Source organism: Ochlerotatus camptorhynchus, unplaced genomic scaffold (assembly GCF_037179485.1).
Source record: "Ochlerotatus camptorhynchus isolate MF236.1 unplaced genomic scaffold, CSIRO-AGI_Acam_v1.1 ptg000077l, whole genome shotgun sequence".
Classification (NCBI taxonomy): domain Eukaryota; kingdom Metazoa; phylum Arthropoda; class Insecta; order Diptera; family Culicidae; genus Ochlerotatus; species Ochlerotatus camptorhynchus.
The window spans coordinates 929690-954370 of record NW_027040567.1 but is presented as its reverse complement, the minus strand read 5'-3'; the positions used below and the strand labels follow the sequence as shown (position 1 = coordinate 954370).

The following is a 24681-nucleotide window of genomic DNA, read 5'->3' as shown; positions in this document are numbered from 1 at the left end:
GCAGAGCCGTGCGAATGCTAAAGAGAGCAGCTGTAGCCGTAGAACTTGGATCCAGAACCATGTGGAGTGGTGCGAATGTAACGAGTACTCGAAAAATGTGGAAGTTCATTAGGTGCGTAGTACCTATAGCTTTTGCTAGACATACACCAGTATTCGTTACCTGACAAAATAATTGGTATTTCTACCAGACCTTGTAGTTTGTTTTGGAGCCAGAGAGCATGAATCCGATGTAGAGCCGTACGAATGCCGAAGAATGTAGTCGGAGCCTGAACGCTGGACACGTTGTTCAATTATGGTGACAGTAGTGGGACGTAGATGTGGTGATTTCTTGTAGCTTGTAGTTTGTTTTGGAGCCGGGAAGCATGTACTTAGAACAATGCAAAACCATATGAATGCTGAAAAGTGCAGTAGGAGCCGTAGAACATGGATCCAGAACAATGTGGAGCGGCGCGAATGTAACCGGTACTCGAAAAAACTTGGAAGTTCATTAGGGGCGTAGTATCTCTGGCTTCGATGGAGGCGAACCAGCCTAAGGCTGAAAGCCTCCTAAATAAAGCTAAATAATAATAATCTCTGGCTTCGCTCCAGACATATACCATTATTGTGGCATCTTCTCTGGTTTTAATATTTTGGGGGGCCCAACTCGCTTCCAGCAAGTCAGCCCCAGATGAAACTTCACCGATAGCTTATCGGTACGTGGATGTGATATCTTTGTACAACTGGACACAACCGATATTGGAGTTAGAATGTCTTGTCTTTATTTCTATGTATAGTAACCAGCTACCTGACTTGAAACATGCTGACGAGGAGTCATTTTTAGTTGAACAATTTACGGTGAGACACGATGGAGGCAATCGTTCCCATACTTGCTGGTTATGCCAAAATGGTGACTTAAGCAGACACTGAAGTAGCGTTGCTTAATGCGTCTATGTTAAATTTTGATGGAAGCATGTAGGTACACTACAGTATTCGTTACCTGAGAGTATTCGGCCAAACTCCTACTAGACATAGAATTAAGTTTACACATTTTTAGCTCATAGTTTACTCCCAAAAACTGCTCATGGTTTAAAGCAGGAATATATTCGAGAGAGAGACAGTTATTTGTCTCTTAAGTTGCCGTGATACGCACAGTAACTATTTGTTATCTTAATTTCCCAAAGAACTGCTCATGATTTAAATATGGAATAATATTTAATAGTTATGCACCCATTTTATCCAACAATTTGACCAGGTTATCAATTCCGACCTTTTGTTCATTTTGACCATTTGTCCATCCAATATGTTGTCCCTCTAAGCTCAACCTACCTTTTGTTCAATCGACCTTTTGTCCCTTCGACCTAATGTCCTACAACCCTTAAATAAAACACCCATTGGAATATACTTATAAGCTTTTCCTGCAACACGAAATGGAACTACCAAAAGTCGTAACGCAAACCTCGAGTCGTTTCCTCACGAAAATTGTATCAACTACTGCTGCCGTGAAATAAAAATGTGACGTAAACGCCACTATGGCCAATTTTCACTTTTTTCCGTAATCGAATTCTGCATTCTAAATGACACCCAACATCATTCCATACTTGTACGATATTTGATTTTAGGCATGCAGATAAATTGACTATGGCTTAATGCATGGCTTGATACATTTTGGGAGAAACAGTGAACATTTTTTACTGTTTTTGCACATAAGTGAAGTCTAGTCCCAAAGCTTCAATTATGTTGTTTCATACCATAATAAATCCAAGGCTAAAGCGCAGGAAGATCACTATGCCCCACCTGTGTTCACTACTATGCACGTCCTTCCCCTATAGTAATATATGGCAAATTTTCGTAATTATTGCGAGCAGGCAGGCGCTCGGCCAATTAGTCGAATTCGATACAAAATTGCAAAAAGTAGGGTTATTCAGTGAATGAGTAAAATTTTCCTCAAAAATCGGCTCGAATTTTAGGAAAATCGATGAATATTTTACTCAATTTACGAGTATGCTCATGGACTGATTAAACTATTCATCGATTTTCCTGAAATTCGAGCCGATTTGTTTGAGGAAAATCAAGCAAAACTTTATTCATCCACTGAACAACGCCACTTTTCGCAATTTTATCCAAATTTGCCACCTATTCTGAATTTGCCGTGTACCACTATGCTTTTTTCCCGATCGTTGACAGTCAAGAGATTTCCATTAATTCATACACTCGATCTTGTATCTACACTTGCGTCAGCAAAAGAGCCATTTGTCGGTAAACATCAATTATACCTGCGGCAAATCGTTCTCCGACTGCATTTCTTCCGATCCGTATTCAACTTTCCCTCGTGTTCGAATTCGTTGTACTTTCCATTGTCGTTGTTCATCATCCTCATCATCATCGTCATCGGCACAGCGACATACACACAGCACAGCAAGAGCAAAGCAACAACGGTGTCCAATGCAAGCCGATTGGACAATCCACATTATTACCACGACGGAGAGCCATGGGTAAACGACAAACAAATTGAACGATTAGGCAGTTATCCAATAGGAAAAACGATCACCATTTCACGCACGATCACACTCAAACGGAAATTGATCACTGACTCTAAACAGCTTCGCCCGTTTCGTAGAGGTGTGAATAATTCGAACGGGGAGGTCCGGTAACCTAGAAAACCCAGATCTAACTAAAATTGTAATGATACGGTGCTTTTTTTTCGGTTGGCCCGATCGCTGTTCAAAACCCATGGGTCTAAATTTGATCAACCTTGATTCCAATGGCAGCTTTTATTTTTTCGCAAATGGCTTACACATTTTAATCCCGTGAGTGGTATTTTCCTCGGGAATTGAAAATTGGTTTTACTTTGGGCTTCCGAAAGTGAAAGCTCCCACAAAAAGGAAGTGAATTTTCGCCTAACTATATAAAATTGCACATGATTTATCCTCCTTTATGGTCACACAAACCGATTATAAGGGTGATTGCACTATTTCAGAGCAAAACTTTCCCGTCCATCGTTCCCATTGCGGACGCAAAAAGTGTCATTATATCGACTGAACAACAACAACAACGCCAGTTCCATAGATGGTTTCAATCAAAGCTTGCTGACCAACTTCCATTTCGAGGGAGGCTCAATATGTGCGACGAGATAATGATAGTAAACGATTACATCTATGGTGCAAAACACTGGGGACAGTGAACATGAGCTCGATATAAGGTATTCTTTCACGATTTTGCGCTGCGACCAATCTTGCAATCTCAATTAGGCACATCAGTTAAATTGTTTTAACATTGGGCTTCATTTGGTTACGAGCTAGGATGTTCGATGAGATTGTCACCTTTCGGTTCACTTGATTTAGTTTTTGAAAATTGGAGTTATCACCTTGTGTCGCTTCCAGTTGGTGTGAAAAAAACTAACAAGAAGAGGTCCCAAATGATGGCCTGAAGTGACTTGAATTGGGTTCGATTTCTTTCCGTTGAATTTAATTATTTGTTGGCGGTAAGTTAAATATAATTCAAGCCATTTTAGGACTCAATTCCAATTTTTTGCAATTTAGAGAGTAGCATTGGTATGTCAATGCGGTCAAGTGCCTTGCTAAAGGTCTGTATAGAGGGCTTCCACTTGGTTTCCATTATTTATTGCATTCAATGAATAGTCTTTAAATTCAAGTAAAATTGTCGAGGTCGAACGACCGTTGAAGAATACACGGCATGTCAGTATTTATATTTTTGATTTGGAGAAAGAATGTTTCGTTGTCAATTGCCTCGAAAGGTTTAGGAAAGTATGTTAGAGATGATGACTATTCCACGATAGCCACGTACGTCAGATTTTCGGCCAGATTTAAAAATAGGCACTAGAAATGAGCTTTTCCAAATTTTTGTGAAGGTTCAACATGTAAGGGACATATTAAACATCAAAAACAATAGAGCAGTGAGTTCCATTGCTAGACCCTAAGTTATCTTTTCAAAACTAGTATAAAGCGAGAACTATTAGACATAGAAAATATGTATTTTCAGCAAAGTTGCTTCAAATAAACTGTTCTAATACATCTTTATAGAATATTGCGATTTCTCTCTCAAATAACTAATATTTTGAACTCAATAACCATAGCAGGGTCAGCTTTTAGTGACTTTGTCACTCCATTTTCGACAAAAAGTCAATAGTCACTTTTTTTGCATTCCTGCTTGAATTACATTTAAAAATACTTTCAAAAATAAATAAAAGTTGTTACAGTGATGCTACAGTATGGCGGCTTCCCCGCTCAGAAACTCTCTTTGGCAATCTGAGGGCGCTGAAATTGCACAACTTACACTAGACACTAAGTAACGGCGATGTTCTCACTTCTCTTTACACAAGTTTCTGACCGAAGTTGGACGTCTGTTCTCTGTGTTATCAGTGAAAACGTTCGATAGGTTGAAATTCGGAAGCAATTTGAGAGTTCTGCTTTTGAGGTGATCTGTCGATGTCCATGCAGTACAAGCAAATCCTGGACGATGTGTCTTGGACATAACTCTCTTACTCTTTAGTCAACTCTTTTACCAGTCATTTGTGGTCCTGAAAATAACCGATTGGTTGGAACCTTGGAAGCAGTGATGCAAAATATCATGACACTCACGTGACACTCGTCTTCGCATCAACCGACTATCGCTGACAGATCGTTTTGTCACGTAGTGAGAGTTAGAGCCATGGCAAACAACAATCACCAGTAATGGTCGCTGCTCACAAGCAAAACGTTACACTCGCTGTTGATGATGAAGCAAAACGAAAACAGTGAAGACTTCTGCAGTACGATCATGAGAAAAAGCGAAACGACAGAAGAAAATGAAAACAATGCCTACGCATTCCAAGTTCGTCTCGGCAGGCGCGACTGTGTGAGTTACAAACAAAGCAGGCAACATGAAACGGAAGCTGTTGGGCTCACTCACCAACGCACTCACATAAGCAAGCAAAGCAGCAACTGCTTCAAAACGAGCACATATGAGTGTCGTGATTATCGGGAATGACCAGATCGATGATGGATCACAAAAGAAGACGACATTCACCAGTTGCTTTTTACTTCTTTCGTCAACTTTGATAGGAATGTACAAAGCGTTACTACCATCAGCTGTTAGGCGATCGTGATTGTGATAGGTCGCAACTCTGCATGGAAGCAAGTTTAGAGCAATGCTGTGAAAATTTTTCCTCGATGTTCTTGAAGATGAAAACGGTGCGGGAAAACACATCAATCACAGAATCAGAGCCTACCGGACGGTACCTACGTTTATGCTTTTTGATGCAAATTTTAAGCCCTTTATACGTAGAGAATTCGGCAAGATTTTTTTTTTGCATAATTCTCTTAATAGGAGGGGCTTGAAATGTGCATCAAAAGGCATAGAGCATTTCTAGCTCAAATCGTTAAAAAAAATGTCAATTTTGTCTCGACCCCTTCTGATTTGAATGAAACATTGCTCACGTGTTCGCTGCTACTAATGGTTGCATTTTTCATTTAAATATGATTTTTTCCTCCAGAGTAACTTTTGAAAAGGGCGTATAAAAAAATTGATTATTTTTTTTTTCAAAAAATCATAACTTGAAAACTATTGCTCTGATCAAAACGGCATATGAGAAGAAGTTTTAGGTAGTTGAATTATCTTTGCGGAAAAAATACACTGAAAGAAAAAACTTCGTAAATTAGTATTTAAAAAACATAAAACGATGATTATCTCAAAACACCCCCCCTTCGATCTTTATAATTTTTTTTTTCAAGAAAATTGATGGAATACCCTTAAGTTTTGTGAAAAGTATATGCTGGTAACTTCCTTCAAAAGAAATCTATAATTTTTTAAATTTTTGTTGATTTTTACAAGTTGATGAAAATGCATATTTTTTTGAAAAATAACAATTTATTTGGATTCTACGCATAATTTTCGATAACTTTGCATATAAAAACTTTTTTCCTAAGTCCAGCCGTTCTCAAGTTAATGCAAATTAAAAAAATATAATTATAACAATTTTCAACATTTTAGGCCATTTTCAAATGTTCGTCGAGATGTCCAGCAACGAGATTTTATTTCATGATTGTATATTAAAAAACAAACAATTCATGTCAGACTTACTCGTTTCTATCTAGAGGCAGCGGAAGAGAAGCACGTTGATGTGGTCAAATGAAAGATTTGTTGAGATAAAAAACAGTATATATTTATTATTTTATTTTACAACTCATATTATTTGAATACACTGGAGTCGCTTTTTACGCGGGTGATACGTCCCGCGTAAAAAAAACCGCGTAAAAAAACCGCGTAAATTCCGGAATCCGCGTAAAAAAAACCGCGTAAATTCCGAAATCCGCGTAAAAAAAACCGCGTAAAAAAAGACCGTGTAAGAAAAAACCGCGTAAAAAGCGATATACCGCGTCAATTCTGAAATCCGCGTAAAAAAAACCAAAATCCGCGTAAAAAAAACCGCGTAAATTCCGGAATCCGCGTAAAAAAAACCGCGTAAATTCCGAAATCCGCGTAAAAAAAAACCGCGTAAAAAAAAACCGTGTACAAAAAAACCGCGTAAAAAGCGACTCCAGTGTACATTGAATAATTTGGGTGTATCGTTTGAATTAGAGAATATTTTTACTGCAATTTGGTTGTTTGAAACTGGAATATAGCAATGATATTTTCGAGTTCCAGGAATTGGTTTCACTTTCTTAAAAATTGGATCAAATTCCGTGTCAGCCTTTTTGTATTCTTCCGTAGAAACATAACAAAATGACATTTTTGTTTGAAGATCTTCTTTACGACTATTTGCCCAGTCGTACAGTTGTTCAGGGTTCGTTATAGGGTGCTCGTGTTGCTTAGCTAAACTTGCTCTGGTTGCCATTCTCTTAAGGGTACCGCCAATCGCATCACAATGACCTTTGCCGTGTGAAGTTGCAAAAAAATGCCATTCAATTTCTACATTATGCTTATCTTTAAATCCACAGAGGCTAGCAATTTTTTTATGTTTTTGTATTGTGAAAATACAAATACACTTTTGGACTGTTATTTGCAACTTTAAAAATTCTAATAATTTTGAGATAAACAACTGAACTACTGTTACTGTGTCATGCTTTGAAATTGATTTAGGTAGAGGTTTACAACACTTGAAATTGTTATCCATCGTAAAAAACTACTTGCTTTTTAACTTGAAACGCTAAGAGAGATGAACTGAATGGAACAGGTGAAGATCGTCCCAATATATATATATATGTAGCAGAATAATTACAATGTTGACATTATACCTATCTTCATTAGGTACAATTGATTATAGCAAACTTTTTTAAGTGTGAGTGTAAGAAGCCTCCACGGGGTGCCTTTTTATGTAGTTATGATATCGCGGGATGAGCTCTTAAGGCACAATATGGTATACGTCAGAGAAGTACCTAGAGAATTTATCTCAATTACAGGTTTAATAACATATTTGTTTACCTGTTTATGTTTTGAGCCTCTGTTATGACATACACAATTCTATAAAGGTATACAACTAATAGAGGACAGAAAAAAGGCACATGACTGGGTTTGTTGATTATTTGGGTATATTTGAGAGTATTTACTTATAAACGTGTTTCTTTTCCGCTGCGTCTAAATAGAAACGGGTAAGTCTGACAGCTACCATATTTAAGAATGAATTGTCTGTTTTTTAATATATATTCATGGAAAAACATCTCGTTGCTGGACATCACGACTAACATTTGAAAATGGCCCAAAATGTAGAAAATTATTATAATTTTTTTTTTAAATTGCATTAACTTGAGAACGGCTGGACTTAGGAAAAAAGTTTCTATATGTAATGTTTTTGAAAATTATGCGTAGAATCCAAATAAATTACTATTTTACTAAAAAATATGCAATTTCACCAACTTGTAAAAACCAACAAAAATTTCAAAAATTATAAAAAAAAATATAAGAAAGTTACCAGCATACACTCTTTACTAAATATTAGGGCATTTTTTCAGTTTTCTTGAAAAAAAAAATTATAAAGATCAAAGGGGGGGTGTTTTGAGATAATCACCGTTTTACTTTTTTTAAATACTAATTTACTAAGTTTTTCTTTCAGTGTATTTTTTTCCGCAAAGATAATTTAACTACCTAAAACTTCTTCTCATATGCCATTTTGATCAGATCAATAGTTTTCAAGTTATGATTTTTTGAAAAAAAAATAATCCATTTTTTTATACGCCCTTTTCAAAAGTTACTCTGAAGGAAAAAATTATATTTAAATGAAAAATGCAACCATTAGTAGCAGCGAACACGTGGAAAATGTTTCATTCAAATCGGAAACACTCATGACCAACCGGTTTGCGTTTTGGGCTGGAAATGCTCCATATAGATAGGTACCGTCTTGTATGCTCAGTGCTTGATATCAATATTCGGCGACTGTGTTAGGGATACCACTTTTTCCATCACAAAATGTCTCGTTTTCTGATTATAAAATTACGCATTTTCGTGCACAAAACGCACGGAACTTTTGGTTTATTCTATTATCTATTTAAAAGCGAAAATTAATTGGAGAATTTTCTTGTATTTTTTTCGAATCGTGAGATATTCACGATCAATCATATAAATTCGAGATTTGTTTTTTCTAGCGTCCTGGAGAAAACCTTCCGAAGTGTTTCTGGGTTAATTGACATGGTCATGTGGTATTCGGTCATTGCGAGAATTTTTATGTACCATTTAAATACTTGACACATTTGACCACAAACGTTTTGTTGCTGAATACATTATCAAAGAACTTTGGGGTTGATGTGCCTGGCAGCAAGTCGAGCGAACGTTCAATGAAAATTAACTCTTAAACAACAATAATTAATGGTGATCCTGAAAAGGACCGTTTTGCCGTGATGGTTGAATAATGCTGAGCTATTAGGGTGTTGAACACGGATGAGGCTGGCGAGCTGTATGTTGTACGAGGGTGACGCGCTTAGCATAGATGGCCCACAGCGACTCACGAAGGTGGATCCCGATCAGTAGCGGTGAGGCTTCTTCCTCCATCTTCGGTGAATGGACGCTCATGTTGGCTGCAGCTCGCTGCTTCCGGGCAGCCTTTTGTTGTGTACAATGTTCAACGCCACGCACCGACCGGACGCCACCACACACGGTGATTGAATATACACCGATCAGGGAGACCGGATGGCATTAGTTGTTGAAATCTGTGCTAGGGAAAGCGCTGTTTGCAGTCAATCGGTGATCATTTTGATCACTATTGCAGCAGTTGGAGATTTGTGTAATTTTCAGTAGTGACCTATTGAAAATTAATAAAGTGTTCAATTTAGCAGATTCGTAGAAAAAATTCTAATCGATTGGCTTGTTTAGAATTAAAATCCATCCGTTATTGACAGAGTTATATGTGACCACTTTTCGTAATGCGGTCAATCTTGGTTTTTTGAAATTGCACCCCCAATATGTTGCCGAAAGACGTAATCCTACGTTAAAATACTGAGAAATGCAGGGTAGTCTTGAGCTTAACAGAAATTCAGAAATCTTGTTGGCAGTGTTAATAACATCAGTTAAGACCTGATTATTGAAGAAGTTATGAATTGGTGCCGATAATTTAAGGGCAGTTCCATTAACTTCAGAAAATTCTTGAGAACTTCAGTGAAAATCATAATACTATATTAATTATTTCGCTTTGAATCCATAAAAATTGCGCGAGCTTAAAAAAGTTCGAGAAATTTCAGAAAAACTTCGAAAACTTGACAGAAGTGCAGAAATCTTCAGGAACATTTCGAGAAGTTCATAGAAGTCTATGAAACTTAAGGGAACTTCAGGAAATTTCATGAACATTAGATAAAGGTGGGAGCATTTCAAAGAAGTTTAGTAAGCACCAAATATAGGGGGAATTCAGTTCCATTACTTTCAGAATATTAGCGGGAAATTTTAAGATGTTCCCATATTTTCAGAGAACTTCAGAGATGTTATGAAAATTATTAAGGTCTTCGCAGAAGTTCAGAAGTTCACGGAAGCTTAAACAATTTGAGGACGATTAAATTCAGGCCAGTAAAACAAGTTTTATGAGAACTGAAAAAAAAAAAACTTTAGTGAACTTTCGTAAGCTTCAGAGATGAACAGAGAACCGCAGAGCATTTTCGTTAACATTAGAGCAATCACATACATTTTAAAAAAGTTCAGAGAAATTTGAAAATTATATGAGAAGTATTGTTAGCATCAGGAAAGTTTATCAAACAACAAAAGAACTTCAAGGCAGTTCAATTAACTTCAGGAAAATGTTGGGAACTTTCAAGTAGTTCTGAAGATCTCAGAATAGTCCATTCCATATTCAACGAAGATTTTTCATGAAAATTCACTTGGAGTTCTCCTCAGCATTGGCTTTGTATTCTCCCAAATCTCTCACGGAATTATTCTGGAAATTCACTTGGAAGACTTCTCTGAATTATCTAAACAAATATCACCAGAATATACTTAGAATACTTTTTGCAATTACATTGAAACATTCCTCAAAATTTCATTGTAACTATCCTCCAAATTCAAATTTCTTTGAATTTTCCTTGGAATTACTCAGTAAGAAACCCTTTGTAAAGATTCTCAGAATGTCCATTGAATTCATTTCAGATTTCCTTTTGAATCTCACTCTTTTCCTTGGAATTCTACTGACATCGAAAGTCTTCTAAGCGTTCATTTGTATTTCTCGTCACAAATTTATTATATTTCTCCTCATAATTTGTTTGGCAAACTGTCTTGGAATTCTTTCCCGAACTCAAATTTAATGGTAATACTTCTTTTAGCATCATTCAAAAATTTCCAAGGAATTATGCTTCGGATTCATTTTCTTCCACAAACTTCATGCAATTATCCTTGGAATTTTCCTCTGAATTTCACAGGAGTTCTGCTCCTCGGAAATTCCTATGAGTATTAATTAGAATTTAAATTTGAGTTCAATTCAGGATTTTCTTGAAATTCTACTCAAAACTATCTCAGGGTTTACATGAAATCTAAAATTCCTCAGAACTATTGTGTAATAAGCCATGGTCAGGGAAGTCGAGAAAATTTTCAACACGATTTTTTTTTCTAGGCTTCACCGGGAATCTAATCCGCTGCCTAAGGCTTGGTAATATCGTGCCTTTACTGACTACGCTATCTGAGGCTCTTCTTGTATCCATAATCAGGGTGTCGACTACCTGGGAAAACCTGGAAAATCTGGGAATTTCTTTTTGAACCTGGAAAATCGGGGATTGTCAGGGCATTTTATTCAAAGTCAGGGAAATATTTCTTTATAACAGAAACATATTAATAAGTATGGCTGACGTAGCTAGTTTCAAACAACTTAATTACTCGTTGTAGTTTGAGGATGGTTTTCAATTTCAAATGTTAAATAGAGTTGCGAAGTTGTGGTTGTTCAATGCTTGATGTTGCATTTTTGCAAGTGGAGCAAAAATTACTCAAATACTAGTTACTGTGTCTGTTCGATCCAGCTCAGCTGTGTTTAACAAAAATCAATCCCTTGAGCGCATTGGAGCGTTTTTGAGTAAATGGATGAATGATTAAGAGTTAAGTGACCCGTTGAAACCGGAAAAAGCTGGAATTTGAAGTCACCGGGAAAATCCCATGAATAACTAAATTGTCAACTAAGACAAATCTGGAAAAATATACCTCGTCCTCTCTTCGAAAACAATAAGATTTCAAGACCCTTGGACTGGTCTAGATTTTCAGGATAACTACAGTCACACTTTGAAGAACTATTAGGAGAATTTAAACAAAAATTCCAAAGCAAATTTGAGCAGATTTTAGAATGAATTCTAGAGATAACACCAAGGTATTTCAGCGAATATTTTATAGGTAGCTTTAGAAAAACCTCTAGGAGAGCTTTTACTTGATCTCCCAAGAGTGAAGAGGATTCCAGGATTTTTGAAAAATACCAATGAACGCGAATTTTGAGGAATTCCAAAATAATTATGCGAAGATCCATAAGGATAGTCCGAGTATGATAAAAAAAATCCATTCCGAGTATAATTCCAAGCGAATTTCGAAAGGAATTTTAAAAGAATGTCAATTAGAATTCCATGCAATTTTCCGAAGAATTTAGAGCACAACTTCGAGATAATTCTGAGCAAAATTTGAAGACAATTCTCGGCAGGAGTATTTCCCCTGCCAGATGGTGTTGGCAGGGAAGGGGTTTTACAACTTTTGCTCACAAAACCTAACTGGCCCTCTTCAATTGTTGGTCTGAGGTGAATTCTACGGAAAATTTCATACAAATTAAAAAAAAAAATGATGCTCCAGTAGTGTGAAAAAAATTTGGAGCATGGATGAATTTTAAGAATTTTTCGAGGTGTTCTACAGAGAATTTCTGTACTAGTATAAAAATAATTTCAAGGGATTTCCAGATAGAATTTCAAATTTATTTTAGAAGAATTCTGAACGGAAATTAATCTAAAGGGAAAGCTTGAGAAAATTTACATAGAAGCCTTAACGTTTTGAGCGACATTTTCATACACAAATTGTGAAGACTTCGGTGCTGTCTTAGAAATTATCCATTCAACTTTTGGCTTCATCGTTTTCAGTTTTGTGCTTAATTAAAATACTTAAACAGCGATAATTTCCAAAATTCCGAGAGAAAAATGGAAAAATTACTAATTGAGATTTGGTGGTCACCATGAAGATGATTTGGAGATTTGGATGAATTTAAGCCTCTAGGGTAGAATGCGGATCCTTTCCGCTTTTGGCAACACGAGATTTCTGTCATTTTTTTCATTCTATAAAATGTATGGAACGCTTTATTGCCAAAACCCGTTAGGCTTTGCACCTGGATTTTTTTTTTTGAAAGTTACTGGAAAATCAGGGAATTTTGTTTTCTTCGTTGAGTCGACACACTGATAATTTTACGCTCTTCTTCTTATTTCTTCTTTTTCACATTTCACGCATATTAGCTTATTGCGTGCTCTCAACTTAGTGTTCTAAATGCACTTCCACAGTTATTAATTGAGAGCTTTCGATGCCAATACCAATGCATGAATTTGTATATTGTGTGGCAAGCACAATGATACTCTTTGCCCAGGGAAGTCGAGAAAATTTCCAACCCGAAAAATTCCCTCGACCGGACCGGGAATGGAACCCGCTGGCTTGGGCTTGGTAATATCGTGCCTTTACTGACTAATTTTACGCTCACCACCTCTAATTCTCCTGGGGACTTACCTCTTGGAATTCGTCTCAGCATTTCCAAAGTAACTTACCAAAATTTCTTTAGAATTCACCTGGGAATGCTTCTCAAATTTCCTTAGAGATTCTCCCAAAGTTTCCCTAGGATTTTACTAGGAATGTTCTTGCTATTTCCCTCAAACTTCTCTTAACATTCTCTTGGAACTACCCTGATAATGAGTATTCCTTTGGAACCCTTTGCGGAATCTCTTGCAGTTCGGTTATGAATTCTCCAAAAAAATATTTTGCTACTACGCTCAGAACTCGGATGCCTTTGGAGCTCTCCTCAGAATGCCCCTTGGTTTGTTTTTCTTCTATAATGTGAAAGCTGATAGTAAAATTTCTAAAATGTTTATTTTAGTCTTGATGCTGATACACGAATAAGCAAAACATGAATTCCTTGCACCAATAAAAGCACCACTTGCACCACCCTAACCTGTAAACCAACACAACCCCACCCAACAACGGTATCAGAATTGTGCGTGCGAATTTGAAATTCGAAACCTTCTTGAGGTAAACTCTCCCATACACTGCTGCTGCTGCTCCACCTTGATTCTCTCTTTTCGGGCCCTTGTCAAAGTTTCTTATACTCACGCTGGTGCTCTGAGATCTGCGACCTGACTATTTGTTAGTCGCCTTCAACCGCGAGCAAGCTCGCTTCTCGCTCACGTGCTTGCAGCCCATTACCTCAGCTCAAGCTCACAGTGTTTTTTTTTTGCATCAACTCGCCGGCGGTGCAGCAGGAGGTAAAGAGCATAGCGGTGTTTTGTTTTCGACAACCAACTCAAACCCAAACATAACACATACAGCAGCAGAACAAAGGCCTTCATCGCCGCCACCACACGCCGTATATTAGCACTGGCTCCTGAGTCCTGACTCTATCGCGCCCGCTGTTCTTTTTTTTCGATACCGTAATGCACTGAAATCCGGACACTTTTTAAAGTTGATTACCAATGCCTACCTAATTTTAACATGACTTTATGTCACTGTTCAGAATCATCACACATGTTTATTATGTTGCAAAAATAGACGTAAACATTAATTAGTAACGGATCGTCCGGTATTCGAAGCATTATGGTACGCGATACCTACACCGACGCACCACACCACACCGATATCGAGCTTGTCGAGCTGAGTCTGAGCGAGCTGCGAGCTTCGATCGAACCGAGCTCAGTAGTCAGTTGATTTTAGTACACTGCCCCGTAAAGACATCCCGTCGTGTGTCGTGTGCGAACGTATCCGTGTTTTGAATCCGCATTTGCGCGATTCAATTTAGTGTGTAGCCACACACACCCACCTCCACCCCAAATACACCGTTGAATCGGTTTGACAAACCCGACGTTTCATTGTACCCGTGTGTCTCAGCCGCGGCCACACCTCCAGAAATAATACCGTCTGCCGAAGAGTGCATAATTTCTGCGATCGATTACCGTGGGTGAGTTTGAGTTATCGTCGTCAGCTGGTTCGTACAACCGAGTGTACATGTGTAGAAGTGGCAGGCGTGTATTGGTTTTTGATCAAGAACTTCAAAAGTGTATGTTGTACATATGTCTGTGCGTGTGTTTCGAGAACAAGCTGTTACACAAGATAATCTCCGAGTGTTGTCGCTTTTGCCACGCTCGATGGATTTTTGGCTCCATGTTGCTGTGGTGTATGATGAGAAAAAAAAAAATTAGGGCAAGGTGCAGGACTCGAGGAATTCGGGTTGCATTTGTATAGCCGGCTGTGTGAAACGACTAGAAAGCTGCTGTGCTGTGTAGGAAAAGTGAACCAAGATAAGGCGGTCAAGTGGAATTTGGTGTGAAGGAGTGTGTCGTGTATGATGGATCGATTTTGATTGCTACCCGCATAAACGCGAACCATAAATTGACCTTACCTAAAATGGTTAAAAATTGTTTATAATCCCTGCTAAACTTTAACTGAAATGGTTATGGAACTTTACATGAACGTTTAATGATAAAGTTCCAACCATATGCATTATGGTTTTTTGGAACTGGAACTTACAAATAATGGGTTGTTAAGAACCATTACCGTTCAAAATTCTTGTTTTCTCCATACATTTTCGGAAAGAGAACTATATTAGAACCTTTTAACTTATGGTTTGAGAACTTTAATGATAATGGTTATGGTAGTCAGTAAGGTCCACGAATGGTTTTGTAACATCGATCAACTTCATGTGGAATATATCGCGAATTGGTTGCCTGTAATTTACTGATTACCAATTCACGATATATTCCACGTAAAGTTGAGCGATAATACAAAACCATTAATGGACCTTACTGACTACCATAACCATTACCATTAATGTTCTCAAATCATAAGTAAAAACGTTCTTATATAGTTCTCTTTCTGAAAATGTATGGAGAAAACAAGAATTTGGAACGGTAATGGTTCTTAACAACCCATTATTTGTAAGGTCCAGTTCCAAAAAACCATAATACATAAGGTTGAAACTTTATCATTAAACGTTCATGTAAAGTTCCATAACCATTTCAGTTAAAGTTTAGCAGGGATTATAAACAATTTTTAACCATTTTAGGTAAGGTCAATTTATGGTTCGCATTTATGCGGGTAGTTATGCGGCTATTATTAAGTTTATAAGCTGTATAAAAGCTGTATGTTTGTGGTTTATAAAAAAATGGGAAATCGCGGGCTTATTAAGGTCTTTGCTTCACTTGACCGAATCTGTGAAGTGTGAACGTTTAAAAATCCTGCATCTGCATTAATCGGTTGCATGAATTAAGTAATTATTTTGTCGTTTGTGTGTAACTTTTTTCTTATGGCGAAATTTTCAGAGACTTCGTATTGATTAATGCAGATAGAATCATTTGAAGTGATTGACTAGAATAGAGTATAGAGTGTATCGCGGTAATAATTGCAAGATTACGACTCTCATTACCTGCAATATTTTTATATGAAAAAAGTAAGGTGATTGAGGCTGAAATTCTCAATAATAAAGCCAACAATAATAAGTAGGGTGGCCCTTATAGTTAGTGAGTTTTAAGCATTTTATTATTATTTGAAATAGATAGTAAAAGTGTCAAACAAAGTTTTACAGTACAATTTGTTTGTGATATTTTTGACGAAGAATACAATTTTCTAACGCTCATGGTTTATGTTTTATACTGGCTTTTAATAAGTAACTTTAGGGTGACCCCTAAAAATAGTTGTTTTGAGCATGAGCATGAGCATGATTGACCGCCCACGGTTGCTACTCTGTTATTGCCAGACCAGCTGTAATTACACAGAGAACCAATAGACGATGCTTGGGACTAGCAATCATCCTCAATGTGTAAAAACTGGTGATCTCGAATTAGGCAATACCAGCGCCAGCCGCGCCTAAACGCAGGTCAAGAAAGGAATGGCTAGGAATGTGTTGACGTGGCACTCGCTTTGATGGAAGCCGAGGAGTCCTCTGCACTTCCACGAGGAATCACAGGGATGTTGGGTAAGAGGGTTTGCAGCAGGGTTCGTTTTGGTAAACGATAAGCTGAATTGATGTCCTAACGATCGTATTACGCGAAGGAGCTTGGGATTGAAACCACGGTCTTCTGCTCAGTAAGCAAAAAAGTTTGCTGCTAGGCAAATGAGCTCCTCTTTAAAATCATCGAGTTGCTGTTATTACCATGTAGTCATATTAACAAATAAAACGATTGACAAATCTTGATGTGGATGGGCTTGATGATGTATTTTTTTAAAGGCAATTCAGTTGCCTACAATTTTGTCTCAGACGCAAGAGTCGGTTGCGTGCTATGATTTATTGAAAAATTCTGAAAAAAATAGTTGTGTGTCAAAATGCCCAAACTCCTGCACAAACTTTCTTCATAGCCCTTAACAAACAATTAAGCAAAGTTTCATGGAATTCTGACAGGCAAAATCAGAAATTTATTTAGATTTTCTGATATTTGGCCTAGAACTGCTAATCTATAATTAGGGGCTGTCCATAAACTACGTAGACAGTTTAGGGGGGAGGGGTTGACAATTATCCACGGCCCATACAAATTTAAAAAAATTTGTATGGATAATTGTCTACGCAGGGGGAAGGGGGGGTCAAGAATCCCAAAAAAACTGTCTACGTAGTTTATGAACAGGCCCTTATTTTCAGCATTTACCTCACTGAACTTTTGATTCTCTCCAGTTATCATTGGAATTTTCCTCCACAACAGTTTAGGAATTCTGTGCAGGAAACTATTAAAATTCATTCTCGAGTAAATCATATTAAATCGAGTTATCATGGATTTAACCTGAAATTGGTCCCAAAATGCCGTTGAGATAATCTCTTCAAACTCTCCAAAATTTCCTGGAAAAGTACTCAGAATATCTTCGAGAATATGCTCGAAATTCCCTGTGATTTGTCTTCTGTGGACCCTTCCAGAAATCCATTGATATTCCTTCAAAATTCGTTTTAGCAATTCCCTTGACAAGCTTGACATTATGTAAAAAATGTTTTGTGCTATATTCAGAAATAAATTCCCTTGGAATTATTATCGATAGTCCATTGGAGCTCTCCTGAGAATTCTCTATGATTGACATTTAAGCGATGTTTACCCTTAGCTGATCATGAGGGATAGTGTTAGCCATATCTGCATTAAATTTGTTGTAGGATTAATATATTTTGATTTTTACTCCGGATTCCCTAAGACTGCTTCCTGAGATTCCTTCAGATTTTCTTAAGATTTCCATCCTTATCCCTATAATATTGTCTTCAGAACTACCTAGGAACACCTTTTAGTTCCGCCTAAAATTTTCTTGAAATGATTCTGAAAATTACCTGGAATTTTTGTCAAATTCATTTGGAATCCTCCTTACAATTCCTTTCGAATTATCCTTTAAATTCCTCTACAATTCTCGTAAAATTATCATTAAATTCTTTAGACAATTCTTCAAAGTGTCAAAATCATAACATTTTGTTCAAGTTCAAGAAAAATGATTTTTGTTTTATACCTAAGAACCTGAAATTACATACTTGAGGTTTTGCATTTTTCGAAGTCTCAAATCTTCTAGGAGATCAAGGATGCGAAAAACTCACTGGTCTTCAAAACCTTGAAATTTTTCTCGTGTTATTTTTAAAAAATGTCTAAGTCTGAGATCTCAAATGTTTTTCCGTAGATCTAATTGTTTTCTATGTTTTATTTTAGGTTCAATGACATTCTTGGCACAGTAGCGTTCGGGCAAGTGTCGAATTTAATTTAATAATGTTGTAACATAGAAAGAATTAAAACTTCCAAGAATCTCAATTTCCAAATAATATTATGGACAATTTGTTCCGCGGGGAAAGGATAGGGGGAGGGCCTAAAACCTCTAAAAAATGGTCGACGTAGTTTGGGAACGCCCTTAAGTCTTGGAACAATGCGAGCAAGTAGATCATGCTGAAAACCAAAATGTAGGTCAGCTTCCAAATTCTGGAGCACCTGAAACGCCAGCTGATAAAAATTATTTACTGAAAACTGTTAATATCATGCTGCCGACCATTGCTAGAAGCTGGCGCATCAGATCTACTGAACCAGCACAAGTGTAAACTGAGCAAATGGTGTTTTTTTTAGTTGTGCCTATTTTTCTACTGTCAGCTCATTCCACCAGATTACAAATTCACGAGCGCCTGAAACTGACGTGCTCATAAAAATCAGTTGCAGACAACTATTTACATCATGCTGATGGCTCGCTCATCAGTGCTAGTGAACTTGGAATAATCTAAATCGAATATTAACGGTAGCAGCCTGGGGTTGAACACATCTTCGGCGATGTAACATAAACGGTCGTCACTAGGCCATCGAGCCCCCCCAAAAATTGTTAGATTTTTATTACCTTGTGTTTTACTAGGCCAGTGATGGTAGAGGGGAGTGGTAGTGGAATCGACTGGTGGTTCGGTCAGTCCTGGCTGCGGAACGGCGATGATAATAGTCCTGGCGGGTTTGCCTTTTGAGAGCTTCTAAGGAGATTCCCAGTTTGAGATTCAAATTGAGCTATGTTCGGAATTTAGAAAATTTCTGCCTGGGCTGAAAAAATGCATATCCTGGAACTCGAAAATCCCCGTCCAGGATGCAACCAGTAGGATCAATGGAATCCCTATCGTGGAGTTCCTTCCATAATGCTTTCCCAGGATTGAAATAGTACAATTCGTTCCTGGAATCGTTTTTAGATTACACTGACTCCAGACATCAGAATTGGAGGTGCAAGGTGCATTCCGTGACTATTGACCCATCAGCTGAATACACCTCGCTCTGGGAGTGACGTCATGGACACCCAGGCGATAGTGTTCCAGCTTCCGCTAATTCATTCTCACTCACACATGTATCGGAAAATTGCAATCGGGCGTGACACGTTGAAAATCTGTCACTCAAAGCTCCTCTACATAGCCAGCAGCAGCGGATGCAGCTCGAACAGATGTAGCGTAGGACCAGACGATGACCACGAGCGAGAGAATGCCACGAGAATCTCGTGTTCAAACACGGGATACCACCTGCTGTGTTGACATTACATTAAATGTTTATGTGTGCAGTTTTAGCTAAAAGGAAGAATTTATGCGCATGTCCTCTCTGCTGCTCTGATTTTAGGTTCTCTTGTTAGGGGAAGTGAGAGTAAAATGAACACTATGAGCAACATGTGAAAAGGGTCTATGTGCCAAATGTAAACAATGACTTTAAACGTCGATTTTTCGCGGATAAGAACTCAATCGGGCAAACCGACACCAGCTAGCATTTTTTGTAGAGGAAGTCTGCTGTATCTAAAATGAGCAATCAGCGTTTAAAGCCATTACAGAATTATAATGAAATGTTCAATGTTAGGAAAGTCTAGTGTTCATTTTACCCTCACTTCCCCTACATACAATTTATCTATACGAATTTCTCATTCGTGCTCAGTAAAAGCAACACATACACTTTTACATCAGTGCCAAACCTTTCCACTCCCGATCAGAAGGTTATTCCACTATACTGATTTTGTTCGTTTCCCATTCCAGGTCAGTTCCAGAGTTCGGTAGCAAGCAAGTAGGAAGCATCCTCAGCTCCGTGCCGTGTGCGTTCCGTGTGTGTCAAAAGTCAATCGCCTCGACCGCAGACCGACGACGTTCGACTGCCGCCCACTATCTATCTGGCTAGGATTTTTCGCCGCAAAATCGAAATTCGATTTTGGATGTTCAACCTTCCAGAGGAGGAACACTGCTGTTGAACCCGTTCGTTCGCTCGTTCGCGTTGGGTTCTGTGTTGTGGGAAGTGAAAATCGATTTCTCGTCGGTTCCGGAATTGCGCCTATAAACAAGTGTCTAGGGTGATTGTGATTGTGAAACTTCGAGTTTCTATGGAAAATTCTGTGTGCTGAAGAAGAAAGTCGGAAAAAATTTGTGGTTTACTGATGCGGGTGATTTAGGAAGTGCTGAAAAATTTTCCATTCGAGAGAGAAGATCAGTCAGTGTGAAAGAAGCTTACCTGAGTGGGATCTTCATCCCGAGAAGCGAAGAAAAAGGAGTTGAAAAATATTTCTGCAGTGTTTAGAGTAACTAGACGTCGCCGTCGTCGTTGAGCCTTTGTTGATGTGTCTGCATTGTTGGTGAATTGTGTCAGAGGAGTGTAGAGTGTAAGCCAGGCGGAGCAGAGCGTACCCACTGGTCGCCAAACCAAGCAGTCGACACCCCGACGAGTTTATCAGCAAGTAAGTGTTTGAATCACGTCCTCAAATGATACGGTAGTAACAACAAGTAAAGGCAAGCGATAAGATTGCACAGTGGTGACGAGGTTTGAAATTTGCACTGAGAACCGGTGATGGTTGTGGTTGAAGTTATCGCTTCGGACATCGAAGTGCTCTTTCGAGAATACTCACTACATCATATGGTGCAATTTGGATGGTTTGACATGAGTTAACGTGTGTAGTGTATGCTGACATCAGACGTAGACTGGAGACGCCTACGTGTCGTGGGGCTGGGAATTGCTTTCCTGTTTGTGCTCGGTAGATATACCACGTCAAGGATTTTCAGTCATGTGCTTTGCAACATCAGTCAGACACTGGGCGTTTGATTCATTTTTCATTGCTTGATGATTTTGCGTTCAAGTTGGTAATAATCAAACAATGCAAGTATGCGTAAAATTGCGTCGTTTAAGTGCTACGCATTTTTCGATTTTACAAACTCAATTATGTTTCGAACGCCTCAAACATCAGTCTCGCAATTAACAGTCCAATTTTGGGCCTATTACTTCAGTACACAGCCGTTCCCGAATGATGAAGCTGCAGCAGTCATTAATCATTCGCTGCCGCGCTTGTGTCGTGTTATTTATTGTTCCGTTCCGGACTAGACAACCCGCTGGCTGCTGTAATGGTCGAACCGAGAAGCAGTTCCTCTTTCCGGCCGAACCCGGAGGAAACCCATTTATCCCCTAGGCCAAGCGAAGAAACTATCATTTTCTAGTTAGCAGTACAGGAATTCCCCGAATAGCGCGGTGGCTGGTGCCCTCAACCCAGCGCAATTTCTCAGCTGCCCTCCTTCTAAATGAGCTGAGCTTGTTGCATACAGAAAATCAACTCAATTCGTCAGAAGACAGCCTAGAAATTGCGATCCACCGCGCTATTCCGGGAATTCCTGTAGTTTAGGTTGATGATTTAGCATGTTTTTCCGTCCGTCCAAAGCTTCGCCACTTTTGCTGGAAACAAGAGCGAAACTTGGAAGCGAAATGCGTCTTTTATCAATCCCGCTGGGAAGATGGAATTGCTTTGTGTTTCCGACAGACACTTGAATCTTTGGCGAACTTGAAAATTGGAATCGTTTTGCTATTTAGATGTTCACTACATTCGTTGTCTGTTGTTGCAAATGGGGTAATTCGTCAAACGTCGAATTCATAAGGACCAACAATGACCCTCAGGGTACCCTCAAGATTACGAATTAAATCCTGAATTTATCCACACTGACCTGGCACTTCTTACTAAATCAAATTTGGTTCCACTTCCCAGGTGGTACCCAGATCCGGATCCTGGGTTCTTAATGTGAGTAATGTGAATAGCAATGAGCATGTTTTAAGGGTTCTCATGGATTTTTTTTGTGTCGCATGATGTGTGTTGACTCTACACTCAAAATATTTTCAAATCTAAATAGATTAAAAGTTACGCTAAATCGCAACTCTTCTGACCGACGCATAGCTTGATATAAAGATAGAGTATACACACTTAGTATAACATGGATCATACATCCAATAGTTTAAACTGAAAGTATGCAAATAATGCATAGTGTGGTATTTAGCACATGCATTAGTGCTGTACCATTCATTTTTTTTCATTATTAATTTCTAATAAAAAAATTACAGTATGGACGTAGGACTACGTCTGTTATTTCTATATGGGGGTACACTTTGTGAAAACCAAAAATGGAACATGTAACGAAATTATGAAAGATTTTGAACGTTAATAACTCATCTGCCCCTGGACCAATTTCAACAATTTTACCACCAATCGATCGGATATTTCTGCATCGTAGTCCTACGTCACCATTGCACACAAACCCATAGGGCTGTCCCTTGTAGTTTTTTTTTTTATACTGATACATTGATCATACAATTTATAATGAAATAATTTAATAACTCTAAATCCGCTGAGTCCAGAGCGTTACATATACATCGAGGTAGAGCCTTGTAATTTTTCCTGCGTTGGTGTTCATTTGTAAGAAAAGTTGATTTGGATTGTCAACATGACTCACAAATGCCTATCATTTTTGGTATTTTTGTTCCTGTTCTTCTGCCGCCCACGACCACCCCATGAGGCAATTTCCGTATTGATAATCACCGCCGTCTTCCCGTTCACAATCTCTTCGGGATCCAAGTCTTTCGCGATTCATATGCCTTTCCAGTACTTTTAGTTTCATCTTGGACTATCTGGCGAGCTGGACGATTTCCAAATTCTGCTTATCTTCATCCCCTTCGTTCAGGCAAGCCATCTTGCGGGCAAAGGCACTGTGATCGATGAATTCTGATTCCAGTATTTGATCTCCTTCCAATTGCCTTAGTCGATCAATACCACTTCAATGTTATCCATTTCTTGTGATCTCTTCGCTACTCTTTTCGTAGTAATCGAACATGTCATCCAGAAGCATATGGCAGCCCATATACCAGTAACCACCGGCACGTCAAGAACGATGAAGACCAGCAGGGTCAGCATCAATCTGAAAGAAACAGCACGATAGTCACTAAGTAGATACATATTATGACGACATAAAGTTAGGCTTGAACAAACCTGTGGACGTTTGGAACATCTTCGATTTTACCAGAGCAGTTCTGATACAATCACTTGGACAGTTCAAGTATCCACAGGTAAAACTAGTCACGGTTGCTCGGTTACCCAGCGATTCGTTGTACTTGAGAATATTCTGGACGCGTCTGTCTCCAGATTGTGGATTGAGGCGTTGACGGTAATTGCTTTACCTTAATTATTAACTCGAGTGTTGAGGTTAGACCGTCGTGAGACAGGTTAGTTTTACCCTCCTGGTGTGCGATATTGTTGCGCTATCTTAAAAGAATTGCTGTGGAGTACGAGAGGAACCACAGCTACAACTGCCAGGTAAAGTAGGTGCATAAGAACGCCTATTTAGGGTTGTTGGACTCTGCCCTTACCGGCGATTTGCGACCTCTGTGCACCTAAACTCCGATTCTTACCTCCACGCGGTGTCCGGTGGGGTTTCTGGCGGTGATATTTGCCATCAGTAATGCGAACAAGAACGGGGGATCATCGTTGTCACTAATACACTATTGTTTATAAGTCGCTAGTGTCAGTGATGACGATGACAGAGCAAAAAGGTTATAGCCAACTCTAAGTAGCCCGTGGTTATCGCTATCTGGTGCTGGTTACGATTTGGCCGTCCTGAATGAACTATATCCATCTCTTCAAGGTGGTTTGTTTAAAAGGACGTTAATAAATGGAAGCACAGCTACGACTCCAGCTCTGGTGTGGCAAAAGCTGCATTCAGGGAGATTGCTGCCTCATGCGAGGGAAGGCCCATGCTATTTACGGATGGTTCTTTGATCGACGAGGAAGTTGGTTATGGGGTGTCTGGGGAGGCCATAAGCCGCTGCGGCTGGTTATCCGGTCTCAGTGGTATCTTCTCAGCTGAGGCCTATGCTCTCCTGCAAGCGTGTAGGCTATCAAACGGGTCTCAGGCCATTGTATTCTCTGACTTAGCGAGTTGTCTTTCTGCCCTTGAGCATGGGCAGGTTGGACACCCATGATCGATGGAGGTGCAGCGGTACGCTAACATAACCTTTGTATGGGTACCTGGACACGCAGGTATACCAGGGAACGAGGCTGCTGATAGACTAGCTAACCAGCGTCGTCTTGCTTAGCCGGAGTTCACTTCGGTGCCCTATAGTGACGCTACCCGCTGGGTGAAGCAGACCTCGCGATTCGCATGGAATGTATCTTGGCATAACAACCGTGATGCATTCCTGCGTAGAATCAAGAACACTACACAAGTGTGGAAAGATGTACCCAATTCTCGAGATCAGAACGACCCCGTTTTAGCGGCGGTGTGGCCTACTGCCAGGGTTGCGGAGCGGTGTTAGATGTAAATCATATATTAGTGGAGTGTCCAGC

The 24681-nt window shown here is 38.9% G+C and overlaps 1 protein-coding gene across 4 annotated transcripts in view; it reads left to right on the top strand.

Annotated features, from left to right (window-relative positions):
- mrj overlaps window positions 1–24681 on the top strand; it is a 351864-nt gene that overhangs the window by 48354 nt on the left and 278829 nt on the right. For 3 of the 4 annotated variants that reach the window (XM_065217476.1, XM_065217478.1, XM_065217474.1), the window contains exon 2: window positions 20078–20766. The gene's annotated coding sequence lies outside the window, so the exon portion shown is untranslated. Of the gene's footprint in view, window positions 1–14305; window positions 14555–20077; window positions 20767–24681 lie in introns of those variants that run through there. The other variant, XM_065217475.1, reaches the window with a different exon arrangement.